General features: G+C 46.6%; 1 pseudogene; it reads left to right on the top strand.

The window, feature by feature from the left end:
• The first annotated feature begins 1,338 nt into the window (after positions 1–1,338).
• On the top strand, positions 1,339–3,091 carry LOC147977880 (uncharacterized; annotated as a pseudogene).
• Positions 3,092–14,076: the final 10,985 nt, after the last annotated feature.

Genomic DNA, 14,076 nt, shown 5'->3' with positions numbered 1-14,076 from the left:
TCGACGACATCGGCAACATGCAACACCAATTCCATCTTCTCCCCCTCAATTCTTTTCTATTTTTCCTTCAAATCCTCGTTTTCTCTTTCAACTAAATTTAACCTCTCGACAATAGGGTCGGTTGGAATTTCCGGTTCAACTACCTCCTACATACAAATATCTATGTCAACTTGATGGGCATAATTTGTCATAAACACGAAATGCAACAAATAGTTTTAAAAGAGAATATACCACATCCGAATCATAACCCGGACGAGGGCCGACGGGGACGGATATCAAAACCATGGCACTATGTATAACAAACAACGTATGGGTAAGATAATTATACGAGTAACTATATATCCAAATCACACAAATATCAATTTTTTATATAAAACATTCATGAACAAGAGGCTCACCACAAGGTGGTGCCGGCGACGGGACGTTGCGGGCGATCGACGGTGGTTACGACGAAGATTTAGAAGGCACTAAGTAAACCACACCTACATATGCAAACTAAGAGTTATTTTGAGCTCAAACTGCATATAAATCAAATAAACTACCACATATAATTCCCCCCAAATTACTAAAACCCACAAATTAATGACTATATAAAGCATTGCAAAAGCTAGTCTAGCAATGAGAGATGAAAGGACAAAGTTGCTTACCTTTGTGATCACTTGAATGGATGGGGGCCTTCAAATCTTGACAAAATTTAGGCAAAATTTGATATGAGCTCGAGGTAGAGAGGGAATAAAAGAGAGGAGAGGGGAAACCGGAAAAACAGAGCGAGCTCGCTTGCAGGTGGAAGAAGGGTTTATATAGGACGACCTTTAGCACCGGTTCGTGCCACGAACCGGTACTAAAGGTGCTGGATGGGCCCCAGACTGACAACATTCTGCCACCACTCTCTTTAGTACCGGTTCGTGGCACGAACCGGTGCTAAAGATTCGCCACGAACCGGTACTAATGAGAACGGCCCAGCTAGCCGTTGGAACCGGCACTAATGGTCACATTAGTGCCGGCTCAATTACAAACCGGGACTAATGAGCTGGACATTTGACCCTTTTTCTACTAGTGGAGTCAAGTAAACCTCTTTATAAAAGGAGAGGAGATGTATCAATCTAATCAAGCAAGAAGCAATCAGTATTTGCTCGGCTTCCCTTAGGGAGCCGGGAGACCTAACCCTAGCCGCCTCTTGCGCCGCCGCCTCTTCTCCACCACGCAAGGACGGCGCCCAGCCGCCGGCCGCCGCGCCCTCGACCTCGTATTCTTCCATCTTTCCCCTACAATCTCCACCCTAGACCCGGTAGAACCCTAGCTCCTACCACCTTGGTATCAGGTAGCTCGGTTTCGACCATGTCTGCACCACCACTAATCCCGCCGCTGCCCACCACCACCGCACCGCCGTCGATCCTCTCCACGACGCCGTTGGCCCTACCCACTGCGCCACTAGGCTCCATTGTCGGCGCCTCCACCGGCCAGTTGCCGCCCCCATCCACGGGTCCGCCGCCACCACCCTCCACTGCGCTGCTGGTTTACTCCCCGACAGAGATGACCGGCGTCCTCAACGATCTCGTCACAGTCGTCCAGGGGATCTGCCTCTACTTGGATGGGCCCTACGGGCTGCCACCGGCCGCGTCACCAACCATCACCACTGGGCCGATGCTGCTGCCGTGGCAGCCGCCGCACCCGGCGGCCTCCGCTGCGCTTGCCGGGCCGTTGCAGCCACAGCTGCAGCTACCGCTGCCACCGCCCTGGCAGCCGCCGCACCAAGGGGCCACCGGGGCGCTAGTCGGGCCGCTGTAGCCCCCGCTGCAGCAGCAACCAGCCACAGCCCCGCTCTGGCCTCAATGGCCGACCGCGGCCATCGCGGCGCCCGCCGCCTCCGCCGTTTCCATGCAGCAGCAGCTGCCGCTGCAGGCGCCTCTGCCGCCCAGCACCAGGCTGAATACAACTGCGGCGGTAGGCATGCCAATTCAGCAAGTGTGGTTCCCGCCCTCGCCGTCCCAGCTTCCGGCCTGGTTGGCCAGGACGTCACCGCCGCCAGTCTACACCATGGCTGCAGACCAACCGGTGCCCTCCGGCTCCGCGGGTTTCCACACTGGCTACGCCGGGCCACCGCTTCCCAGCGGATCACCTATGCACACCGGACCGACGTCATCCTCTTCGTTGCTCCGTACCGCCGAGCCATACGCTCATGGCGGTCATGCTCAAACACCGCCGCAGCTCGACTTCGCCACCTACGACGGCGCCGAGGACCCCCTCAACTGGCTCAACCAGTGTGAGCAGTTCTTCCGGGGGCAACGCACGCTTGCGTCGGAACGCACCTGGCTCGCCTCATATCACCTTTGGGGCGCCGCACAGATGTGGTACTACGCCCTCGAGCAAGACGAGGGCGGCATGCCCCCATGGGAGCGCTTTCGCGAGCTATGCCTCCTTTGCTTCGGGCCGCCGATATGCGGGAGCCGGCTGGCAGAACTCGGCCGCCTTCCCTTCACCTCCACGGTTCAGGATTTCGCCGACCGTTTCCAGGCCCTGGCATGCCACGCGTCGGGCATGACGGCGCAGTAGCGGACCGACCTCTTTGTCGGTGGACTTCCGGATCACATCCGCGTGGACGTGGAGCTTCGGGGACCCCAGGATCTCCAGACGGCCATGTACTACGCCCGCGCGTTCGAGTGCCGCGCGGTGGCCATCCAGCAGACATCACCTTCTCGGGCCGCTGGGCCGCTACCCTGGCCAGATGTTCCCGCGCAGGGTCAGCCTGCTCAGGCTTCCGCGGCACCCCTCGCCGCGACCGCGGCGCGCTTGTTCCGCCGGCTCACCTCGGCCGAGCTACGCGAGCATCGCCGCCAAGGGTTGTGCTTCAACTGCGACGAGCCCTACACGCCCGGCCACGTCTGCCCGCGACTCTACTACCTGGAGGCTGCAGACTACATTGAGGAAGACGCCGTCGCCGCCGACCTGGCCGCCCCAGCTGTCGCGAAGGTGTTTGACGCTGGTTGATCACCTCGATGAGTTCAGCCAGCGCTTCCCCACCTTACAACTCAAGGAAGAGCTGTTTGTGTAGGCGGGGAGAACTGTTATGACCGGCATATTAGGGGCTTAGCCCAGTGGGTTGTGGCCCAAGTTATCTTATTGTTATTAGGGGCTTAACCCAATTATCTTATCGTTATTAATTAGGATAGTTTGCTTAGGAGTCAAGTAAACCCCTCTATATAAGGAGAGGAGATGTATCAATCTAATCAAGCAAGAAGCAATCAGTATTTGCTCGGCTTCCCATAGGGAGCCGGGAGACCTAACCCTAGCCGCTTCTTGTGCCGCCGCCGCCTCTTCTCCACCACGCAAGGACGGCGCCCAACCACCGGCCGCCGCGCCCTCGACCTCGTCTTCCTCCATCTTTCCCCCACAATCTCCGCCCTAGACCCGGTAGAACCCTAGCTCCTACCAGAGCCACTATGGTAATTGAATCAGGAACTTGGCCAATCCTGACACTCTGGCCAAGGAAGCTACAGAATTGCACTCTTGCTCAATCCAATAGGTCTGAAATAAATCCAGAAAAATGCGAGCACAAGTGTCAACTCTAGGATTGAACCCTGATGGGCTGGGATACTACTGTCCTCCTAACCAACCCATCACAAGTTGGTTCACATGTGTTGTGTTTTAACATAGTACAGACAAAGACGCTCATACATACACATATACACTCACCCTATGAATACACGCATGCACACCCTGCCCCTATGAGCACCCCCGAGAGATTGAGCCAGACATCATCTTGAGATTGACGAAGTCGCCACCGCCGCCTTCATAGTCGACGGGAACATCTCCTCACACTGAATATACATCGCCGGAAGGCTTAAAATAAATCTGAAATGTGAGCACCAGTGTCAAGTCTAGAACTTGAACCCTGGTGGTCGGGGATACCACTGTCCTCACACCGATTCAACTACATGTTGGTTCCCATTTGTTGTGTATATTGATGTGTATGTCCGCAATTGTGTGTCGGTGTGTGCATGTCTGTGAGTGTGCGTGAGATAGGGTTAAGGCAGGTGTTACCATTGATATGAGATGTAATTCAGTTTTTATGTGTCATCAATGTTCAACATTATTATTTTATTTTTGATCACTTAGTATAACAAAAAAAATGTGTTTTACACTACTATGATGTACCTCGTGTGCAAGTTTTTATTTGTTTCATTTTATTTTTTATTTTAGGTACCAATGATCTCAATTCAGTCATCCTTAGAATAATTTTTGTTTATGTTTTTATTTTATTTCATGATTTTGTTTCAGGTAAGATAATTTTCATGATTACTTCTTCTTCAGTTGGAATTTATGTTTTAGAATTTCATCTTAAAAATATATATCTTTGTTTACTAATGAGAAAAAAGTGAGTAGAATGAACAAATCTTTTAACCCATGTTAATAGTTCCTCTAGGATTTTTGTTGCTTAGTCAACTTTTGAGCGATTGAATTTCTCATATGTTTATGCATGAGGCAACGCTTTTGGTGTTGAAATAGTTTGACACTACTTCAAACGAATATACTTAAATCATAATAATTATTAAAAGTTGCACTAGTTTACACTCGTTCTTTCACAGTGTGGAAGAGTACAACTTTTGTGTAATTTGTGTTTAAGTTTTGTGCATAGTACAAAAGAATACACGTTTTTTATTTGTTTCATTTTAACATTTTCATTCTTGTTTTAGGCAATACCAATGTCCTTAATTTATTCATTCTTAGAATAATTTGTGTTTATGTTTTTGTTCCTGGTGTTACCCTATTTTCATTATTCTTTCTTTACTTGATATTTTTTTTTTCTGAATGATAACTTTTCTTAAATTTTTACGTTTTTGTTTACTAATAACAAATTGAAATCTTTCTTTGTGGGATACACTTGACAGTGTTCTAAGAGGAATTCCATCTGCTTGACTTGTTGCGAACAACTCCCATCAAGCGAGCGTGCTGCCGTCCAGCGTTGCTATATCACATGGAGCGTGTCGTCGACAAGACAGATGCAGAAGGAAGATGACCGATCGGCCCGATCGGGCCGTGCATGTGCCCAGTCTCTGGCTGTGGCTTTGCCGCGTCAACTGTGACATCTATCTTTGTGTCTATGACATGTGGGCCCAACAGATAACTAGCCCACATGTCAATGATCCAAAGGCAGGTGTCTTTAAGGTACCGAAGCTGCGTCCCTCACCGCCCTGCACAAGTTAGCAAGAACGTCAATAGAACTACTATTCTGTTTTTCCTACTTCATTGTTTTTTTTAGCATCAGTACAGACACAAGCGCTCATATACACGCGCATACACTCATCCCTATAAACGCACGCACGCACACCCCTGGTGGATTGGGGATACCACTGTCCACCTAACCAACTCAACCACAGGTTGATTCGCTCCTACCTCATTGTTAGAATTAATTAAGCATGTTTAATGAATAGGGAATCTACCCATATCCCCGACTTGCGGTTACATCCCCTACGGAGACGTAGTGCCTGCTCGCTAGGAACCGACGTCTCCTTGTACCATCGCGTCCTTTACGGACGTATATATTGTAACTTTTCCATCGATCAATATAAGAGTCGAGTTGCGATTCACTTCATTCTCTTTAACCTTCGAACACGTTATCAGCACGCTCGCTGGCGGAGCAATTGCCTGGAGGCCGGCGGCAGGCAACGCCTTGTGGCGCGAGGGCGCCTCAGCTCGCAGAACGGCGTGGCGGCGCAGTTCTACACCCGAAAGACGACCAACGCCTCCCTGTGTGGCTCCCCGCGATGCGGCGCGTTCAACGCCCGGCTCCTCGAAACACGGTGCCGCCTCCAGCGCACAGTCGAGGAATGGCGCCGGTCCAGCCGCCGAGCCGCGCTCGCGTTTGCCTAGGCCCAGGCTTCTCAACGGCAACGCGGTGTTCCCGGCGGAAGGCGGTGGCCACGCACGGCGTGCGACCTGTGAAGTGTTAAATTGTGATCCAAATTATACCGTGTTGGACTAGACGTAGTACAACCGATGTTGGCCTTTGCGTTAACGTCGACGCGTACGAGTACAACTCGTTTACTTGTCCTTCAAGAACTCTCATGTATTGCCCTCATATATACCCCATGTAGTCGCACCTCAGACGGACTGTTGTCTCGTGCTTGTAATACTCCTCCATCATAGTGATTGCGTCTTCGTGCGTCCGTGGTTTTCTCCTGCAAGGGTTTCCACGTAAAAATCCGTGTCTCGTGTCTCGTTTATTCTCGTTATTATCTAACAAGTGGTATACATAGCTGAGGTTTCAGATACGAGATTGAGTCTGAGAGAGCTAGGGTTCGGTGTGCGCCGCCGCACACGTCTGGCGATCCGCGGCGATCGATTTTCCCTGTAGCCGAGACCGACAGGTATTGTGCCGCTGATCAGTTTCCTACCCGAGCAGTTTTTGGAGACGGACACAAGCTTCCGTTGCTCCGTCGCGTCAAATCACAAGTTCGCTGCGTTGCCGTTGCTGCTCCACGTACGGACTTAAGTCCCGAGGCACATCAGCCTGCGCTTGTACTAGTACATCAACCGAAGTTGCTTTTGCTCACAAAGGTTGTTGTTGCTACTTCACGTGGGATCACAAGGCTCAAGTCTTGAGGTGCAAACCTGATTTGATCAAATCTGCTACTAGTGCTCCTCTATGTGAGGCTAGTACTGCTAGTTTGTTCTTCGTTCATCTGCTACGTCCAGCTGCTATTTATTCTGTTCTATTTGCTTCACATATTAAATTCTGTCAAGAATTTTTCTACTTCGACTTGTACTACTTTGTGCATAGTTTATCAACTCATGGCATCCATGAAGTACGATTTTCCGCTGCTGGATTGTGACACAAGGTTTACCCGATGGCAAGTCAAGATGCGGGCGTTGTTGGCACAGGCCGACTATGATGTAGCACTGGATAGTTTTGGGAAGAACCGAATTGAGGACTGGACTGCTGATGAGAAAAGAATTGATTGTAAGGCTTTGCCACAAATTCAACTCCATTTGCATAATAATATTTTGCAGGAAGTTTTGAGCGAGAAAACTGCCGCTGCTCTATGGTTAAAGCTGAAAGGGATTTGCATGACTAAAGATCTCACCAGCAAGATGCATCTGAAACAAAAATGATTCCTGCACAGGTTACCTGAGGGAGGTAATGTTTTGAATCATATTTCAGAATTTAAAGAGATCATATCTGATCTAGCTGCAATGGAGGTTAAGTATGAAGAGGAAGATACTGCTCTAATGTTACTTTGTTCACTGCCAAGTTCTTATACCAATTTTAGAAACACCATATTATACAGTCGTGATACTCTCACACTTAATGAAGTTTATGAAGCTTTTAACTCTAAGGAGAAGATGAAATTAATAGTGCCTCATGATGGTTCGAGTTCATCCCAAGCCGAGGGATTATCTGTTCGTGGCAGGACAAAGGAGAAGAACTCCAATAATGGAAACAGAGGCAAAAGTAAAAACGGCTACAGGGGCCGGTCGCAATCCAGAGACAAGAAGTATTGCAGGTATTGCAAGAGAGACGAGCATGCCATCTCCGAGTGTTTCAAGTTGCAGAATAAAGAAAAGAGGAAAGGTAACAAACAAGGTGAAAATTCTGCTAACGTTGCTCGTGATGATAGTTCCGATGATGCTCTTGTCGTTAGTGCTGGATGTGCTGAGACCAATGATGAGTGGGTACTTGACACTGCATGCACTTTTCATATGTGTCCACATAGAGATTGGTTTAATACTTTTGACTCCACTAGTTCTGCTGGTTCCATTTTGGGTTTTGATAATTCACCATGCAAGATTGAGGGCATAGGTTCTATTCGAATCAAAATATTTGATGGCATAATCAGAACTTTGACAGATGTTCGGTATATTTCGAAGATGAAGAGAAATCTTATTTCTATGAGTGCCCTTAATGCAAAGGGGTACAAATATTCAGGTGGAGATAGTTTTTTGAAGGTCACCAAAGGTTCCCTTGTTGTGATGAAAGGTGACTTAAGTTCGACCAATGGTCTTTATTACCTTCGAGGTTCTACCGTTTCAGGTAACGCTACTCCAGTTATTTCAAAGAATTCTGATTGTGATGCTGCTAACCTTTGGCATATGCGTCTTGGACATATGAGTGAACTTGGTTTGGCAGAGTTAAATAAGAGAGGTCTTCTTGATGGATATGAACGTGGTAAACTGAAATTTTGTGAGCGTTGTATCTTCGGCAAACGCAAGAGGGTGAAGTTCAACACTTCGACTCATACAACTGAAGGTATTCTTGATTATGTTCATTCTGATTTATGGGGACCATCTCACAGAAAGTCACTAGGTGGTGCTAGTTACATGCTGACTATTATTGATGATTATTCGAGAAAAGTATGGCCTTATTTCTTGAAGCATAAATATGAAGCATTCTCAGCTTTTAAGGAGTGGAAGATTATGATTGAAAGACAAACTGAAAAGAAGGTAAAGATACTTCGCACTGATAATGGTATGGAATTCTGTTCTAAGCAATTTAAGAATTATTGCAAGTCTGAAGGCATTGCCAGACACTACACTGTTCCTTATACTCCTCAACAAAACGGTGTTGCTGAGCGTATGAACAGGACCATTATTTCCAGAGCCCGTTGCATGTTGTCCAATGTAGGTTTGCATAGGCGTTTTTGGGCTGAGGCCGCTTCCACTGCTTGCTATCTGATTAATCGTTCACCATATATTGCTCTTAATAAGAAAACTCCAATTGAGGTATGGTCTGGTTCACCTGCTGATTATTCACAATTGAGAGTTTTTGGTTGCACTGCTTATGCTCATGTTGATAATGGAAAATTGGAGCCTAGGGCTGTTAAGTGCATCTTTCTTGGTTATAAGTCTGGTGTTAAAGGTTTTAAATTATGGAATCCTGAAACCCAGAAGGTTGTTATTAGAAGAAATGTTATCTTTAATGAATCTGCTATGTTACATGATGTTTCATCTACTAATGTTCCCGTTGGGAGTGAACAGCGGCCTATTCTTCAGGAGCCTACTGTTCAGGTGGAGCATGTTATTGATAAAGGTGATACATCTGGTAATGAAATTGTTGATGCACATGATGAACCCGTCGTTAATGATGATAATGTCACTCCCACTCCAAATCAGCCTATTGTTCTGAAGGAAATATGCCCTAGAGGCAATAATAAAGTTATTATTTATTTCCTTATATCATGATAAAAGTTTATTATTCATGATAGAATCGTATTAACCGGAAACGTAATACATGTGTGAATATATAGACAAACAGAGTGTCACTAGTATACCTCTACTTGACTAGCTCGTTAATCAAGATGGTTATGTTTCCTAACCATGGACAAAGAGTTGTCATTTGATTAAACGGGATCACATCATTAGTTGAATGATTTGATTGACATGACCCATTCCATTAGCTTAGCACCCGATCGTTTAGTATGTTGCTATAGCTTTCTCCATGACTTATACATGTTCCTATGACTATGAGATTATGTAACTCCCGTGTGCCGGAGGAACACTTTGTGTGCTACCAAACGTCACAACATAACTGGGTGATTATAAAGGTGCTCTACAGGTGTCTCCAAAGGTACATGTTGGGTTGACGTATTTCGAGATTAGGATTTGTTAATCCGATCGTCGGAGAAGTATCTCTGGGCCCTCTCGGTAATGCACATCACTTAAAGCCTTGCAAGCAATGCAACTAATGAGTTAGTTGCGAGATGATGTATTACGGAACGAGTAAAGAGACTTGCCGGTAACGAGATTGAACTAGGTATTGGATACCGACGATCGAATCTCGGGCAAGTAACATACCGATGACAAAGGGAACAACGTATGTTGTTATGCGGTCTGACCGATAAAGGTCTTCGTAGAATATGTAGGAGCCAATATGGGCATCCAGGTCCCGCTATTGGTTATTGACCGGAGACATGTCTCGGTCATGTCTACATTGTTTTCGAACCCGTAGGGTCCGCACGCTTAATGTTTTGATGACAGTTATATTATGAGTTTATACGTTTTGATGTACCGAAGGTTGTTCGGAGTCCCGGATGTGATCCACGGACATGACGAGGAGTCTCGAAATGGTCGAGACATAAAGATTGATATATTGGAAGCCTATGTTTGGATATCGGAAGTGTTCCGGGTGAAATCGGGATTTTACCGGAGTACCGGGAGGTTACCGGAACCCCCCGGGAGCTATATGGGCCTTAGTGGGGCCTTAGTAGAAAAGAGAAGAGGCAGCCTGAGATGGGCGGCGCGCCCCTCCCCTCCCTTGGTCCGAATAGGACAAGGAGAGGGGGCCGGCCCCCCTTTCTCTTTCCCCCCCTTCGCGAATCCTATTCCAACTAGGATTGGGGGGGGGGGGGATCCTACTCCCAGAGGGAGTAGGACTCCTCCTGGCGCGCCACCTCTAGGCCGGCCGCACCCCCCCCTTGAACCTTTATATACGGAGGCAGGGGCACCCCAGAGACACACAAGTTGATCCACGTGATCATATTCTTAGCCGTGTGCGGCGCCCCCTACCACCATAGTCCTCGATAATATTGTAGCGGTGCTTAGGCGAAGCCCTACGATAGTAGTACATCAAGATCGTCACCACGCCGTCGTGCTGACGGAACTCTTCCCCGACACTTTGCTGGATCGGAGTCTGGGGATCGTCATCGAGCTGAACGTGTGCTAAAACTCGGAGGTGCCGTAGTTTCGGTGCTGGATCGGTCGGGCCGTGGAGACGTACGACTACACCAACCAAACACTTCCGTTGTCGATCTACAAGGGTACGTAGATCACACTCTCCCCTCTCGTTGCTATGCATTACCATGATCTTGCGTGTGCGTAGGATTTTTTTTGAAATTACTACGTTCCCCAACAGTGGTATCAGAGCCTAGGTTTTATGTGTTGATGTTATATGCACGAGTAGAACACAAGTGAGTTGTGGGCGATATAAGTCATACTGCTTACCAGCATGTCATACTTTGGTTCGGCGGTATTGTTGGATGAAGCGGCCCGGACCGACATTACGCGTACGCTTACGCGAGACCGGTTCTCCCGACGTGCTTTGCACATAGGTGGCTTACGGGTGCAGTTTCTCCAACTTTAGTTGAACCGAGTGTGGCTACGCCCGGTCCTTGCGAAGGTTAAAACAGCACCAACTTGACAAACTATCGTTGTGGTTTTGATGCGTAGGTAAGATTGGTTCTTGCTTAAGCCCATAGCAGCCACGTAAAACTTGCAACAACAAAGTAGAGGACGTCTAACTTGTTTTTGTAGGGCATGTTGTGATGTGATATGGTCAAGACATGATGCTGAATTTTATTGTATGAGATGATCATGTTTTGTAACCGAGTTATCGGCAACTGGCAGGAGCCATATGGTTGTCGCTTTATTGTATGCAATGCAATCGCGCTGTAATGCTTTACTTTATCACTAAGCGGTAGCGATAGTCGTGGAAGTATAAGATTGGCGAGACGACAACGATGCTACGATGGAGATCAAGGTGTCGCGTCGGTGACAATGGTGATCATGACGGTGCTTCGGAGATGGAGATCACAGGCATAAGATGATGATGGCCATATCATATCACTTATATTGATTGCATGTGATGTTCATCTTTTATGCATCTTATCTTGCTTTGATTGACGGTAGCATTATAAGATGATCTCTCACTAAATTATCAAGAAGTGTTCTCCCTGAGTATGCACCGTTGCGAAAGTTCTTCGTGCTGAGACACCACGTGATGATCGGGTGTGATAGGCTCTACGTTCAAATACAACGGTGCACACGCGGAATACTCAGGTTATACTTGACGAGCCAAGCATATGCAGATATGGCCTCGGAACACGGAGACCGAAAGATCGAGCGTGAATCATATAGTAGATATGATCAACATAGTGATGTTCACCAATGAAACTACTCCATCTCACGTGATGATCGGACATGGTTTAGTTGATTTGGATCACGTGATCACTTAGAGGATTAGAGGGATGTCTATCTAAGTGGGAGTTCTTTAAGTAATTTGATTAATTGAACTTAAATTTATCATGAACTTAGTACCTGATAGTATCTTGCTTATGTATGTTTGATTGTAGATAGATGGCCCGTGCTGTTGTTCCGTTGAATTTTAATGCGTTCCTTGAGAAAGCAAAGTTGAAAGATGATGGTAGCAATTACACGGACTGGGTCCGTAACTTGAGGATTATCCTCATTGCTGCACAGAAGAATTACGTCCTGGAAGCACCGCTGGGTGCCAGGCCTGCTGCTGGAGCAACACCAGATGTTATGAACGTCTGGCAGAGCAAAGCTGATGACTACTCGATAGTTCAGTGTGCCATGCTTTACGGCTTAGAATCGGGACTTCAACGACGTTTTGAACGTCATGGAGCATATGAGATGTTCCAGGAGTTGAAGTTAATATTTCAAGAAAATGCCCAAATTGAGAGATATGAAGTCTCCAATAAGTTCTATAGCTGCAAGATGGAGGAGAACAGTTCTGTCAGTGAGCATATACTCAAAATGTCTGGGTATAATAATCACTTGATTCAGATGGGAGTTAATCTTCCAGATGATTGCGTCATTGACAGAATTCTCCAATCACTGCCACCAAGCTACAAGAGCTTCGTGATGAACTATAATATGCAAGGGATGAATAAGACTATTCCCGAGCTCTTCGCAATGCTGAAAGCTGCGGAGGTAGAAATCAAAAAGGAGCATCAAGTGTTGATGGTCAACAAGACCACTAGTTTCAAGAAAAAGGGCAAAGGGAAGAAGAAGGGGAACTTCAAGAAGAACATCAAGCAAGTTGCTTCTCAAAAAGAAGAAACCCAAGTCTGGAACTAAGCCTGAAACTGAGTGCTTCTACTGCAAGCAGACTGGTCACTGGAAGCGGAACTGCCCCAAGTATTTGGCGGATAAGAAGGATGGCAAGGTGAACAAAGGTATATGTGATATACATGTTATTGATGTGTACCTTACTAATGTTCGCAGTAGCACCTAGGTATTTGATACTGGTTCTGTTGCTAATATTTGCAACTCGAAACAGGGACTACGGATTAAGCGAAGATTGGCTAAGGACGAGGTGACGATGCGCGTGGGAAACGGTTCCAAAGTCGATGTGATCTCGGTCGGCATGCTACCTCTACATCTACTTTTGGGATTAGTATTAGACCTAAATAATTGTTATTTGGTGCCAGCGTTGAGCATGAACATTATATCTGGATCTTGTTTAATGCGAGACGGTTATTCATTTAAATCAGAGAATAATGGTTGTTCTATTTATATGAGTAATATCTTTTATGGTCATGCACCCTTGAAGAGTGGTCTATTCTTATTGAATCTCGAGAGTAGTGACACACATATTCATAATATTGAAGCCAAAAGATGCAGAGTTGATAATGATGGTGCAACTTATTTGTGGCACTGCCGTTTAGGTCATATCGGTGTAAAGCGCATGAAGAAACTCCATACTGATGGACTTTTGGAACCACTTGATTATGAATCACTTGGTACTTGCGAACCGTGCCTCATGGGCAAGATGACTAAAACACCGTTCTCCGGTACTATGGAGAGAGCAACAGATTTGTTGGAAATCATACATACAGATGTATGTGGTCCGATGAATATTGAGGCTTGTGGCGGATATCGTTATTTTCTCACCTTCACAGATGACTTAAGCAGATATGGGTATATCTACTTAATGAAACATAAGTCTGAAACATTTGAGAAGTTCAAAGAATTTCAGAGTGAAGTTGAAAATCATCGTAACAAGAAAATAAAGTTTCTACGATCTGATCGTGGAGGAGAATATTTGAGTTATGAGTTTGGTGTACATTTGAAACAATACGGAATAGTTTCGCAACTCACGCCACCCGGAACACCACAGCGTAATGGTGTATCCGAACGTCGTAATCGTACTTTACTAGATATGGTGCGATCTATGATGTCTCTTACTGATTTACCGCTATCGTTTTGGGGTTATGCTTTAGAGACGGCCGCATTCACGTTAAATAGGGCACCATCAAAATCCGTTGAGACGACGCCTTATGAACTATGGTTTGGCAAGAAACCAAAGTTGTCGTTTCTGAAAGTTTGGGGCTGCGATGC

The sequence above is a fragment of the Triticum urartu genome, chromosome 3A (genome assembly GCF_056163025.1).
Source record: "Triticum urartu cultivar PI428250 chromosome 3A, HENAU_Tu73, whole genome shotgun sequence".
Lineage (NCBI taxonomy): Eukaryota > Viridiplantae > Streptophyta > Magnoliopsida > Poales > Poaceae > Triticum > Triticum urartu.
Note: the sequence above shows the minus strand (reverse complement) of the source record. Positions and strands in the feature narration are given on the sequence as shown.